Source organism: Carassius gibelio, chromosome A23 (genome assembly GCF_023724105.1).
Source record: "Carassius gibelio isolate Cgi1373 ecotype wild population from Czech Republic chromosome A23, carGib1.2-hapl.c, whole genome shotgun sequence".
Lineage (NCBI taxonomy): Eukaryota > Metazoa > Chordata > Actinopteri > Cypriniformes > Cyprinidae > Carassius > Carassius gibelio.
Window position 1 is genome coordinate 833,922 of NC_068393.1, and position 14,588 is coordinate 848,509.

General features: G+C 45.2%; 1 protein-coding gene and 8 non-coding genes across 10 annotated transcripts in view; all 9 read right to left on the reverse strand.

Moving 5' to 3' along the window:
* Positions 1-14,588, reverse strand: part of LOC127944870 (uncharacterized) — a 61,673-nt gene that overhangs the window by 16,945 nt on the left and 30,140 nt on the right. The gene's annotated exons all lie outside the window — the stretch shown is intronic.
* LOC127945306 (U1 spliceosomal RNA) lies at positions 2,359-2,522 on the reverse strand. The gene has a single exon (XR_008150645.1). It is a non-coding gene; the product is annotated as a U1 spliceosomal RNA (small nuclear RNA).
* LOC127945433 (U2 spliceosomal RNA) lies at positions 2,899-3,089 on the reverse strand. Its single transcript, XR_008150765.1, has one exon. It is a non-coding gene; the product is annotated as a U2 spliceosomal RNA (small nuclear RNA).
* Positions 5,577-5,740, reverse strand: LOC127945307 (U1 spliceosomal RNA). The gene has a single exon (XR_008150646.1). It is a non-coding gene; the product is annotated as a U1 spliceosomal RNA (small nuclear RNA).
* Positions 6,117-6,307, reverse strand: LOC127945434 (U2 spliceosomal RNA). Its single transcript, XR_008150766.1, has one exon. It is a non-coding gene; the product is annotated as a U2 spliceosomal RNA (small nuclear RNA).
* Positions 8,795-8,958, reverse strand: LOC127945308 (U1 spliceosomal RNA). The gene has a single exon (XR_008150647.1). It is a non-coding gene; the product is annotated as a U1 spliceosomal RNA (small nuclear RNA).
* LOC127945543 (U2 spliceosomal RNA) lies at positions 9,335-9,525 on the reverse strand. The gene has a single exon (XR_008150872.1). It is a non-coding gene; the product is annotated as a U2 spliceosomal RNA (small nuclear RNA).
* LOC127945309 (U1 spliceosomal RNA) lies at positions 12,013-12,176 on the reverse strand. The gene has a single exon (XR_008150648.1). It is a non-coding gene; the product is annotated as a U1 spliceosomal RNA (small nuclear RNA).
* Positions 12,553-12,743, reverse strand: LOC127945544 (U2 spliceosomal RNA). The gene has a single exon (XR_008150874.1). It is a non-coding gene; the product is annotated as a U2 spliceosomal RNA (small nuclear RNA).

A 14,588-nucleotide genomic window follows, 5' to 3' on the forward strand; every position in this document is an offset into this window, starting at 1 on the left:
TTGACATATGAATTTACATCTGCAAGATGTAGTTTTAAGGCTGTTTGCTCATCTGCAATACGTCTATTGGACGTCTCCTTTTAGCAGTGTTTGGAAGGTTACTTTGGAAATGTAATAGGTTACAGATTACAAGTTACCCTGTTTAAAATGTTATAGTAGTATAACTTTTTCAATTACTTTATTAAAGTAATGTAACTAATTACTTTTGAGTACTTTTAGATTACTTTTCTAAATTTGTGAAAATTAAATAATAATAAATAAAAACATATACATCAACTCAAATACAGTTATCTAATAAGCATGTGTCATTCCTGTATAATAAACTCCTGAAACATTGGTGTTTTTTTAAACTGTTGTCTCTTTGTATATGATATGATAGGTAAAATGCATGACGTGACACAGAGCAGTTCTAGAAATGATGTTTATGTGCTCATGTACTCCTATATTGAGGCGGCAGAGGCTGACAACACTGCAAGCTTCAGAAGGCCTATTTGTATTAAATGAAACTGCATGTTTTTGCCATTAATTTACAGGAAGGGCGGACTGGGAAAAACAAAAAATTCTGTTAAAATTCTGGAAATTATTAGGGCGTATGTCTCAGAACAGTCAGTGCAATTTGGGAAAGAAATCAGTGAAATCTGTATGTGGATGTGTGTAAATATTCAAATGTAATTGCCTTTGTAATCGTTAAAAATTTCATAAGTAACTTTAATTTAATTACTAATTTTTTCTTCGTAACTGTAACTAATTACAGTTACATTCATTTTGTAATTAAATTACGTAATGCTGTAACATGTAACTAGTTACTCCCCAACACTGCCTTTTAGATGTCAGATAGATGTCAATTAGATGTCTTTTAGATGTTTATGATTTAGAAGGTATATAAAACTGACATCTGAAAGGCGTATGTCAGACGTTTGTAGATGGCAGATGCTTTCCAGATCAACAGTTCTTTAACAGACATCTTGCAGACGTAAGTGTGCTATCTGGGTAGTACCCTCCCCTGTCTACAACGTCACCGGGCCTCGTCCCGATCGGCCTGACGGAAAGTACGGCATGGCTCGTAACTCCCAAACGGTTGGTCGCAGAGCCACGTGCCTTATGTCACCGGAATCCTTGGCTCGAGCCGAACGAGACGCAGGTCTCAGATTGGCCCGTCGCTCTGACGAAATTTTCGGGTATTTTGGATTTTGTCGAAAACCTTCTTTTGCAACCTGGCGCCAGGTATTTGGCCCAGTCCCACCCAAATCAGCACAGAAAGCTTCTCTGGAGTCTGAGTGTCAATAATCATCCAAAAATAGAGGAAATTTCCATTCACCTTGGCGAGGGGACCTCAAAACGTGCTAAGGTGGCGTGTCCGAGGTGGCTCGAATGGCTATAACTCCAGGAAGGAGTGAGATCCCTTCACCCAAATCGGCACACCTGTGCAGGGGCTCAGTCCGAGGCCAGGCGAAAAGGGACGCGGCGACAGGCCACTAGGTGGCGCCGTAAGCTGAAAAATAGGGAAAATGTAATGTAAATGGACAATCAAACAAAGATGAAAACACCTGCAACACTGCGGGATGGTAGTACCCTCCCCTGTCTGCAACGTCACCGGGCCTTGTCCCGATCGGCCTGACGGTGGAACTGCAGCGACGGAAAGTACGGCATCGCTCGTAACTCCCAAACGGTTGGTCGCAGAGCCACGTGCCTTATGTCACCGGAATCCTTGGCTCGAGCCGAACGAGACGCAGGTCTCAGATTGGCCCGTCGCTCTGACGAAATTTTCGGGTATTTTGGATTTTGTCGAAAACCTTCTTTTGCAACCTGGCGCCAGGTATTTGGCCCAGTCCCACCCAAATCAGCACAGAAAGCTTCTCTGGAGTCTGACTGTCAATAATCATCCAAAAAAATAGGAAATTTCCATTCACCTTGGCGAGGGGACCTCAAAGCGTGCTAAGGTGGCGTGTCCGAGGTGGCTCGAATGGCTATAACTCCAGGAAGGAGTGAGATCCCTTCACCCAAATCGGCACACCTGTGCAGGGGCTCAGTCCGAGGCCAGGCGAAAAAGGGCGCGGCGACAGGCCACTAGGTGTCGCTGTAAGCGACAACAAAATTAATACGAATCGAAAAAAAGGACAACCAAACAACATGGAGACAGTTACAGCTAGGCTGCAGTCAGTCCAATCTACTTTCAAAGTAAGGTCTGCGCTATGTTCGAACTAAACTACCCACCAGGGTCCGATTTTTCAAGAGCGCAAGTGACTTTGTTTCACAGGCGCACAACACATATCTCGCATGTGACAGAACTCCCCATTCTGAAAGGAAAATAAATAAAAAACTGTAAAAACCTCTTCTGCTTTGTTTCACCAACAATTTCAGGGGAGAGCGCGAACGCAGTCCCCCACTACCATAAATTATGCAGTCGAGATTCCCGCATTTGGGGAATTCGCAGGGGTCAGCATGGCCGGAGTGCAATGGACAAGCCTCGCCCTGGGTGAACCGCCTTCTTGATCATGGTGTCTCCCCTGCCAGGTAAGTATGTAGGCCCAGGCGGTCAGCCAGAGGTGTGATTTGCATCTCTACCATCCTCACCAACGGTTAGCCCCCTCCGCCCCCCCTCCAGGAAAGGAAGGACGGGTGCCTTCCGTTACTGGCCTGGAAACTGCCAAGCTCATGGGCCGGTGCTTCCCAACGCCAGTTTTAGATGACTCTCTTTAAACAAACACACCTGATTCGATGCGTCACCTCGTCTGTGAAAGACTTCAAGACCTCAGGTGGGTGCATCGTTAGTGGAAGAGTCCAAGACCCCAGGTGGACACATCAGGAAAAAAGTTTGCAATAAACCACAGCATCTGCAATGGCAGCTCTCATTCCTTGTTCTGCTATTCGACACAATAAATGGCAATCCCCAAAAAGGGAAAGCACACCGTTCCTGGAGACACTGCAATACCAGGCCGATGCATGGAGTGGACGGAGCAAGCCCCGGCTCCAGCTCCGTGATCTAAAAATCCATTTAATATGTAGTCCCCGGATGGGGGACGTATCAGATATTAAACTGATAAGAACAGATACTACACTTGATCTTAGCCAAAAGGCCGAGAAGCTATGCTGCTAAGACGCAGCAGGGAGGAAGCCGGACACGGCGATGCCCATCTCGGCTTTGGTAAGTTTTGGGAGACCTAAAAACGCTGGGGGATGGTACCCTGATAGCACACATACATCTAGGAGACGTCTATTTGACATATGAATTTACATCTGCAAGATGTAGTTTTAAGGCTGTTTGCTCATCTGCAATACGTCTATTGGACGTCTCCTTTTAGCAGTGTTTGGAAGGTTACTTTGGAAATGTAATAGGTTACAGATTACAAGTTACCCTGTTTAAAATGTTATAGTAGTATAACTTTTTCAATTACTTTATTAAAGTAATGTAACTAATTACTTTTGAGTACTTTTAGATTACTTTTCTAAATTTGTGAAAATTAAATAATAATAAATAAAAACATATACATCAACTCAAATACAGTTATCTAATAAGCATGTGTCATTCCTGTATAATAAACTCCTGAAACATTGGTGTTTTTTTAAACTGTTGTCTCTTTGTATATGATATGATAGGTAAAATGCATGACGTGACACAGAGCAGTTCTAGAAATGATGTTTATGTGCTCATGTACTCCTATATTGAGGCGGCAGAGGCTGACAACACTGCAAGCTTCAGAAGGCCTATTTGTATTAAATGAAACTGCATGTTTTTGCCATTAATTTACAGGAAGGGCGGACTGGGAAAAACAAAAAATTCTGTTAAAATTCTGGAAATTATTAGGGCGTATGTCTCAGAACAGTCAGTGCAATTTGGGAAAGAAATCAGTGAAATCTGTATGTGGATGTGTGTAAATATTCAAATGTAATTGCCTTTGTAATCGTTAAAAATTTCATAAGTAACTTTAATTTAATTACTAATTTTTTCTTCGTAACTGTAACTAATTACAGTTACATTCATTTTGTAATTAAATTACGTAATGCTGTAACATGTAACTAGTTACTCCCCAACACTGCCTTTTAGATGTCAGATAGATGTCAATTAGATGTCTTTTAGATGTTTATGATTTAGAAGGTATATAAAACTGACATCTGAAAGGCGTATGTCAGACGTTTGTAGATGGCAGATGCTTTCCAGATCAACAGTTCTTTAACAGACATCTTGCAGACGTAAGTGTGCTATCTGGGTAGTACCTTCCCCTGTCTACAACGTCACCGGGCCTCGTCCCGATCGGCCTGACGGAAAGTACGGCATGGCTCGTAACTCCCAAACGGTTGGTCGCAGAGCCACGTGCCTTATGTCACCGGAATCCTTGGCTCGAGCCGAACGAGACGCAGGTCTCAGATTGGCCCGTCGCTCTGACGAAATTTTCGGGTATTTTGGATTTTGTCGAAAACCTTCTTTTGCAACCTGGCGCCAGGTATTTGGCCCAGTCCCACCCAAATCAGCACAGAAAGCTTCTCTGGAGTCTGAGTGTCAATAATCATCCAAAAATAGAGGAAATTTCCATTCACCTTGGCGAGGGGACCTCAAAACGTGCTAAGGTGGCGTGTCCGAGGTGGCTCGAATGGCTATAACTCCAGGAAGGAGTGAGATCCCTTCACCCAAATCGGCACACCTGTGCAGGGGCTCAGTCCGAGGCCAGGCGAAAAGGGACGCGGCGACAGGCCACTAGGTGGCGCCGTAAGCTGAAAAATAGGGAAAATGTAATGTAAATGGACAATCAAACAAAGATGAAAACACCTGCAACACTGCGGGATGGTAGTACCCTCCCCTGTCTGCAACGTCACCGGGCCTTGTCCCGATCGGCCTGACGGTGGAACTGCAGCGACGGAAAGTACGGCATCGCTCGTAACTCCCAAACGGTTGGTCGCAGAGCCACGTGCCTTATGTCACCGGAATCCTTGGCTCGAGCCGAACGAGACGCAGGTCTCAGATTGGCCCGTCGCTCTGACGAAATTTTCGGGTATTTTGGATTTTGTCGAAAACCTTCTTTTGCAACCTGGCGCCAGGTATTTGGCCCAGTCCCACCCAAATCAGCACAGAAAGCTTCTCTGGAGTCTGACTGTCAATAATCATCCAAAAAAATAGGAAATTTCCATTCACCTTGGCGAGGGGACCTCAAAGCGTGCTAAGGTGGCGTGTCCGAGGTGGCTCGAATGGCTATAACTCCAGGAAGGAGTGAGATCCCTTCACCCAAATCGGCACACCTGTGCAGGGGCTCAGTCCGAGGCCAGGCGAAAAAGGGCGCGGCGACAGGCCACTAGGTGTCGCTGTAAGCGACAACAAAATTAATACGAATCGAAAAAAAGGACAACCAAACAACATGGAGACAGTTACAGCTAGGCTGCAGTCAGTCCAATCTACTTTCAAAGTAAGGTCTGCGCTATGTTCGAACTAAACTACCCACCAGGGTCCGATTTTTCAAGAGCGCAAGTGACTTTGTTTCACAGGCGCACAACACATATCTCGCATGTGACAGAACTCCCCATTCTGAAAGGAAAATAAATAAAAAACTGTAAAAACCTCTTCTGCTTTGTTTCACCAACAATTTCAGGGGAGAGCGCGAACGCAGTCCCCCACTACCATAAATTATGCAGTCGAGATTCCCGCATTTGGGGAATTCGCAGGGGTCAGCATGGCCGGAGTGCAATGGACAAGCCTCGCCCTGGGTGAACCGCCTTCTTGATCATGGTGTCTCCCCTGCCAGGTAAGTATGTAGGCCCAGGCGGTCAGCCAGAGGTGTGATTTGCATCTCTACCATCCTCACCAACGGTTAGCCCCCTCCGCCCCCCCTCCAGGAAAGGAAGGACGGGTGCCTTCCGTTACTGGCCTGGAAACTGCCAAGCTCATGGGCCGGTGCTTCCCAACGCCAGTTTTAGATGACTCTCTTTAAACAAACACACCTGATTCGATGCGTCACCTCGTCTGTGAAAGACTTCAAGACCTCAGGTGGGTGCATCGTTAGTGGAAGAGTCCAAGACCCCAGGTGGACACATCAGGAAAAAAGTTTGCAATAAACCACAGCATCTGCAATGGCAGCTCTCATTCCTTGTTCTGCTATTCGACACAATAAATGGCAATCCCCAAAAAGGGAAAGCACACCGTTCCTGGAGACACTGCAATACCAGGCCGATGCATGGAGTGGACGGAGCAAGCCCCGGCTCCAGCTCCGTGATCTAAAAATCCATTTAATATGTAGTCCCCGGATGGGGGACGTATCAGATATTAAACTGATAAGAACAGATACTACACTTGATCTTAGCCAAAAGGCCGAGAAGCTATGCTGCTAAGACGCAGCAGGGAGGAAGCCGGACACGGCGATGCCCATCTCGGCTTTGGTAAGTTTTGGGAGACCTAAAAACGCTGGGGGATGGTACCCTGATAGCACACATACATCTAGGAGACGTCTATTTGACATATGAATTTACATCTGCAAGATGTAGTTTTAAGGCTGTTTGCTCATCTGCAATACGTCTATTGGACGTCTCCTTTTAGCAGTGTTTGGAAGGTTACTTTGGAAATGTAATAGGTTACAGATTACAAGTTACCCTGTTTAAAATGTTATAGTAGTATAACTTTTTCAATTACTTTATTAAAGTAATGTAACTAATTACTTTTGAGTACTTTTAGATTACTTTTCTAAATTTGTGAAAATTAAATAATAATAAATAAAAACATATACATCAACTCAAATACAGTTATCTAATAAGCATGTGTCATTCCTGTATAATAAACTCCTGAAACATTGGTGTTTTTTTAAACTGTTGTCTCTTTGTATATGATATGATAGGTAAAATGCATGACGTGACACAGAGCAGTTCTAGAAATGATGTTTATGTGCTCATGTACTCCTATATTGAGGCGGCAGAGGCTGACAACACTGCAAGCTTCAGAAGGCCTATTTGTATTAAATGAAACTGCATGTTTTTGCCATTAATTTACAGGAAGGGCGGACTGGGAAAAACAAAAAATTCTGTTAAAATTCTGGAAATTATTAGGGCGTATGTCTCAGAACAGTCAGTGCAATTTGGGAAAGAAATCAGTGAAATCTGTATGTGGATGTGTGTAAATATTCAAATGTAATTGCCTTTGTAATCGTTAAAAATTTCATAAGTAACTTTAATTTAATTACTAATTTTTTCTTCGTAACTGTAACTAATTACAGTTACATTCATTTTGTAATTAAATTACGTAATGCTGTAACATGTAACTAGTTACTCCCCAACACTGCCTTTTAGATGTCAGATAGATGTCAATTAGATGTCTTTTAGATGTTTATGATTTAGAAGGTATATAAAACTGACATCTGAAAGGCGTATGTCAGACGTTTGTAGATGGCAGATGCTTTCCAGATCAACAGTTCTTTAACAGACATCTTGCAGACGTAAGTGTGCTATCTGGGTAGTACCTTCCCCTGTCTACAACGTCACCGGGCCTCGTCCCGATCGGCCTGACGGAAAGTACGGCATGGCTCGTAACTCCCAAACGGTTGGTCGCAGAGCCACGTGCCTTATGTCACCGGAATCCTTGGCTCGAGCCGAACGAGACGCAGGTCTCAGATTGGCCCGTCGCTCTGACGAAATTTTCGGGTATTTTGGATTTTGTCGAAAACCTTCTTTTGCAACCTGGCGCCAGGTATTTGGCCCAGTCCCACCCAAATCAGCACAGAAAGCTTCTCTGGAGTCTGAGTGTCAATAATCATCCAAAAATAGAGGAAATTTCCATTCACCTTGGCGAGGGGACCTCAAAACGTGCTAAGGTGGCGTGTCCGAGGTGGCTCGAATGGCTATAACTCCAGGAAGGAGTGAGATCCCTTCACCCAAATCGGCACACCTGTGCAGGGGCTCAGTCCGAGGCCAGGCGAAAAGGGACGCGGCGACAGGCCACTAGGTGGCGCCGTAAGCTGAAAAATAGGGAAAATGTAATGTAAATGGACAATCAAACAAAGATGAAAACACCTGCAACACTGCGGGATGGTAGTACCCTCCCCTGTCTGCAACGTCACCGGGCCTTGTCCCGATCGGCCTGACGGTGGAACTGCAGCGACGGAAAGTACGGCATCGCTCGTAACTCCCAAACGGTTGGTCGCAGAGCCACGTGCCTTATGTCACCGGAATCCTTGGCTCGAGCCGAACGAGACGCAGGTCTCAGATTGGCCCGTCGCTCTGACGAAATTTTCGGGTATTTTGGATTTTGTCGAAAACCTTCTTTTGCAACCTGGCGCCAGGTATTTGGCCCAGTCCCACCCAAATCAGCACAGAAAGCTTCTCTGGAGTCTGACTGTCAATAATCATCCAAAAAAATAGGAAATTTCCATTCACCTTGGCGAGGGGACCTCAAAGCGTGCTAAGGTGGCGTGTCCGAGGTGGCTCGAATGGCTATAACTCCAGGAAGGAGTGAGATCCCTTCACCCAAATCGGCACACCTGTGCAGGGGCTCAGTCCGAGGCCAGGCGAAAAAGGGCGCGGCGACAGGCCACTAGGTGTCGCTGTAAGCGACAACAAAATTAATACGAATCGAAAAAAAGGACAACCAAACAACATGGAGACAGTTACAGCTAGGCTGCAGTCAGTCCAATCTACTTTCAAAGTAAGGTCTGCGCTATGTTCGAACTAAACTACCCACCAGGGTCCGATTTTTCAAGAGCGCAAGTGACTTTGTTTCACAGGCGCACAACACATATCTCGCATGTGACAGAACTCCCCATTCTGAAAGGAAAATAAATAAAAAACTGTAAAAACCTCTTCTGCTTTGTTTCACCAACAATTTCAGGGGAGAGCGCGAACGCAGTCCCCCACTACCATAAATTATGCAGTCGAGATTCCCGCATTTGGGGAATTCGCAGGGGTCAGCATGGCCGGAGTGCAATGGACAAGCCTCGCCCTGGGTGAACCGCCTTCTTGATCATGGTGTCTCCCCTGCCAGGTAAGTATGTAGGCCCAGGCGGTCAGCCAGAGGTGTGATTTGCATCTCTACCATCCTCACCAACGGTTAGCCCCCTCCGCCCCCCCTCCAGGAAAGGAAGGACGGGTGCCTTCCGTTACTGGCCTGGAAACTGCCAAGCTCATGGGCCGGTGCTTCCCAACGCCAGTTTTAGATGACTCTCTGTAAACAAACACACCTGATTCGATGCGTCACCTCGTCTGTGAAAGACTTCAAGACCTCAGGTGGGTGCATCGTTAGTGGAAGAGTCCAAGACCCCAGGTGGACACATCAGGAAAAAAGTTTGCAATAAACCACAGCATCTGCAATGGCAGCTCTCATTCCTTGTTCTGCTATTCGACACAATAAATGGCAATCCCCAAAAAGGGAAAGCACACCGTTCCTGGAGACACTGCAATACCAGGCCGATGCATGGAGTGGACGGAGCAAGCCCCGGCTCCAGCTCCGTGATCTAAAAATCCATTTAATATGTAGTCCCCGGATGGGGGACGTATCAGATATTAAACTGATAAGAACAGATACTACACTTGATCTTAGCCAAAAGGCCGAGAAGCGATGCTGCTAAGACGCAGCAGGGAGGAAGCCGGACACGGCGATGCCCATCTCGGCTTTGGTAAGTTTTGGGAGACCTAAAAACGCTGGGGGATGGTACCCTGATAGCACACATACATCTAGGAGACGTCTATTTGACATATGAATTTACATCTGCAAGATGTAGTTTTAAGGCTGTTTGCTCATCTGCAATACGTCTATTGGACGTCTCCTTTTAGCAGTGTTTGGAAGGTTACTTTGGAAATGTAATAGGTTACAGATTACAAGTTACCCTGTTTAAAATGTTATAGTAGTATAACTTTTTCAATTACTTTATTAAAGTAATGTAACTAATTACTTTTGAGTACTTTTAGATTACTTTTCTAAATTTGTGAAAATTAAATAATAATAAATAAAAACATATACATCAACTCAAATACAGTTATCTAATAAGCATGTGTCATTCCTGTATAATAAACTCCTGAAACATTGGTGTTTTTTTAAACTGTTGTCTCTTTGTATATGATATGATAGGTAAAATGCATGACGTGACACAGAGCAGTTCTAGAAATGATGTTTATGTGCTCATGTACTCCTATATTGAGGCGGCAGAGGCTGACAACACTGCAAGCTTCAGAAGGCCTATTTGTATTAAATGAAACTGCATGTTTTTGCCATTAATTTACAGGAAGGGCGGACTGGGAAAAACAAAAAATTCTGTTAAAATTCTGGAAATTATTAGGGCGTATGTCTCAGAACAGTCAGTGCAATTTGGGAAAGAAATCAGTGAAATCTGTATGTGGATGTGTGTAAATATTCAAATGTAATTGCCTTTGTAATCGTTAAAAATTTCATAAGTAACTTTAATTTAATTACTAATTTTTTCTTCGTAACTGTAACTAATTACAGTTACATTCATTTTGTAATTAAATTACGTAATGCTGTAACATGTAACTAGTTACTCCCCAACACTGCCTTTTAGATGTCAGATAGATGTCAATTAGATGTCTTTTAGATGTTTATGATTTAGAAGGTATATAAAACTGACATCTGAAAGGCGTATGTCAGACGTTTGTAGATGGCAGATGCTTTCCAGATCAACAGTTCTTTAACAGACATCTTGCAGACGTAAGTGTGCTATCTGGGTAGTACCCTCCCCTGTCTACAACGTCACCGGGCCTCGTCCCGATCGGCCTGACGGAAAGTACGGCATGGCTCGTAACTCCCAAACGGTTGGTCGCAGAGCCACGTGCCTTATGTCACCGGAATCCTTGGCTCGAGCCGAACGAGACGCAGGTCTCAGATTGGCCCGTCGCTCTGACGAAATTTTCGGGTATTTTGGATTTTGTCGAAAACCTTCTTTTGCAACCTGGCGCCAGGTATTTGGCCCAGTCCCACCCAAATCAGCACAGAAAGCTTCTCTGGAGTCTGAGTGTCAATAATCATCCAAAAATAGAGGAAATTTCCATTCACCTTGGCGAGGGGACCTCAAAACGTGCTAAGGTGGCGTGTCCGAGGTGGCTCGAATGGCTATAACTCCAGGAAGGAGTGAGATCCCTTCACCCAAATCGGCACACCTGTGCAGGGGCTCAGTCCGAGGCCAGGCGAAAAGGGACGCGGCGACAGGCCACTAGGTGGCGCCGTAAGCTGAAAAATAGGGAAAATGTAATGTAAATGGACAATCAAACAAAGATGAAAACACCTGCAACACTGCGGGATGGTAGTACCCTCCCCTGTCTGCAACGTCACCGGGCCTTGTCCCGATCGGCCTGACGGTGGAACTGCAGCGACGGAAAGTACGGCATCGCTCGTAACTCCCAAACGGTTGGTCGCAGAGCCACGTGCCTTATGTCACCGGAATCCTTGGCTCGAGCCGAACGAGACGCAGGTCTCAGATTGGCCCGTCGCTCTGACGAAATTTTCGGGTATTTTGGATTTTGTCGAAAACCTTCTTTTGCAACCTGGCGCCAGGTATTTGGCCCAGTCCCACCCAAATCAGCACAGAAAGCTTCTCTGGAGTCTGACTGTCAATAATCATCCAAAAAAATAGGAAATTTCCATTCACCTTGGCGAGGGGACCTCAAAGCGTGCTAAGGTGGCGTGTCCGAGGTGGCTCGAATGGCTATAACTCCAGGAAGGAGTGAGATCCCTTCACCCAAATCGGCACACCTGTGCAGGGGCTCAGTCCGAGGCCAGGCGAAAAAGGGCGCGGCGACAGGCCACTAGGTGTCGCTGTAAGCGACAACAAAATTAATACGAATCGAAAAAAAGGACAACCAAACAACATGGAGACAGTTACAGCTAGGCTGCAGTCAGTCCAATCTACTTTCAAAGTAAGGTCTGCGCTATGTTCGAACTAAACTACCCACCAGGGTCCGATTTTTCAAGAGCGCAAGTGACTTTGTTTCACAGGCGCACAACACATATCTCGCATGTGACAGAACTCCCCATTCTGAAAGGAAAATAAATAAAAAACTGTAAAAACCTCTTCTGCTTTGTTTCACCAACAATTTCAGGGGAGAGCGCGAACGCAGTCCCCCACTACCATAAATTATGCAGTCGAGATTCCCGCATTTGGGGAATTCGCAGGGGTCAGCATGGCCGGAGTGCAATGGACAAGCCTCGCCCTGGGTGAACCGCCTTCTTGATCATGGTGTCTCCCCTGCCAGGTAAGTATGTAGGCCCAGGCGGTCAGCCAGAGGTGTGATTTGCATCTCTACCATCCTCACCAACGGTTAGCCCCCTCCGCCCCCCCTCCAGGAAAGGAAGGACGGGTGCCTTCCGTTACTGGCCTGGAAACTGCCAAGCTCATGGGCCGGTGCTTCCCAACGCCAGTTTTAGATGACTCTCTTTAAACAAACACACCTGATTCGATGCGTCACCTCGTCTGTGAAAGACTTCAAGACCTCAGGTGGGTGCATCGTTAGTGGAAGAGTCCAAGACCCCAGGTGGACACATCAGGAAAAAAGTTTGCAATAAACCACAGCATCTGCAATGGCAGCTCTCATTCCTTGTTCTGCTATTCGACACAATAAATGGCAATCCCCAAAAAGGGAAAGCACACCGTTCCTGGAGACACTGCAATACCAGGCCGATGCATGGAGTGGACGGAGCAAGCCCCGGCTCCAGCTCCGTGATCTAAAAATCCATTTAATATGTAGTCCCCGGATGGGGGACGTATCAGATATTAAACTGATAAGAACAGATACTACACTTGATCTTAGCCAAAAGGCCGAGAAGCGATGCTGCTAAGACGCAGCAGGGAGGAAGCCGGACACGGCGATGCCCATCTCGGCTTTGGTAAGTTTTGGGAGACCTAAAAACGCTGGGGGATGGTACCCTGATAGCACACATACATCTAGGAGACGTCTATTTGACATATGAATTTACATCTGCAAGATGTAGTTTTAAGGCTGTTTGCTCATCTGCAATACGTCTATTGGACGTCTCCTTTTAGCAGTGTTTGGAAGGTTACTTTGGAAATGTAATAGGTTACAGATTACAAGTTACCCTGTTTAAAATGTTATAGTAGTATAACTTTTTCAATTACTTTATTAAAGTAATGTAACTAATTACTTTTGAGTACTTTTAGATTACTTTTCTAAATTTGTGAAAATTAAATAATAATAAATAAAAACATATACATCAACTCAAATACAGTTATCTAATAAGCATGTGTCATTCCTGTATAATAAACTCCTGAAACATTGGTGTTTTTTTAAACTGTTGTCTCTTTGTATATGATATGATAGGTAAAATGCATGACGTGACACAGAGCAGTTCTAGAAATGATGTTTATGTGCTCATGTACTCCTATATTGAGGCGGCAGAGGCTGACAACACTGCAAGCTTCAGAAGGCCTATTTGTATTAAATGAAACTGCATGTTTTTGCCATTAATTTACAGGAAGGGCGGACTGGGAAAAACAAAAAATTCTGTTAAAATTCTGGAAATTATTAGGGCGTATGTCTCAGAACAGTCAGTGCAATTTGGGAAAGAAATCAGTGAAATCTGTATGTGGATGTGTGTAAATATTCAAATGTAATTGCCTTTGTAATCGTTAAAAATTTCATAAGTAACTTTAATTTAATTACTAATTTTTTCTTCGTAACTGTAACTAATTACAGTTACATTCATTTTGTAATTAAATTACGTAATGCTGTAACATGTAACTAGTTACTCCCCAACACTGCCTTTTAGATGTCAGATAGATGTCAATTAGATGTCTTTTAGATGTTTATGATTTAGAAGGTATATAAAACTGACATCTGAAAGGCGTATGTCAGACGTTTGTAGATGGCAGATGCTTTCCAGATCAACAGTTCTTTAACAGACATCTTGCAGACGTAAGTGTGCTATCTGGGTAGTACCCTCCCCTGTCTACAACGTCACCGGGCCTCGTCCCGATCGGCCTGACGGAAAGTACGGCATGGCTCGTAACTCCCAAACGGTTGGTCGCAGAGCCACGTGCCTTATGTCACCGGAATCCTTGGCTCGAGCCGAACGAGACGCAGGTCTCAGATTGGCCCGTCGCTCTGACGAAATTTTCGGGTATTTTGGATTTTGTCGAAAACCTTCTTTTGCAACCTGGCGCCAGGTATTTGGCCCAGTCCCACCCAAATCAGCACAGAAAGCTTCTCTGGAGTCTGAGTGTCAATAATCATCCAAAAATAGAGGAAATTTCCATTCACCTTGGCGAGGGGACCTCAAAACGTGCTAAGGTGGCGTGTCCGAGGTGGCTCGAATGGCTATAACTCCAGGAAGGAGTGAGATCCCTTCACCCAAATCGGCACACCTGTGCAGGGGCTCAGTCCGAGGCCAGGCGAAAAGGGACGCGGCGACAGGCCACTAGGTGGCGCCGTAAGCTGAAAAATAGGGAAAATGTAATGTAAATGGACAATCAAACAAAGATGAAAACACCTGCAACACTGCGGGATGGTAGTACCCTCCCCTGTCTGCAACGTCACCGGGCCTTGTCCCGATCGGCCTGACGGTGGAACTGCAGCGACGGAAAGTACGGCATCGCTCGTAACTCCCAAACGGTTGGTCGCAGAGCCACGTGCCTTATGTCACCGGAATCCTTGGCTCG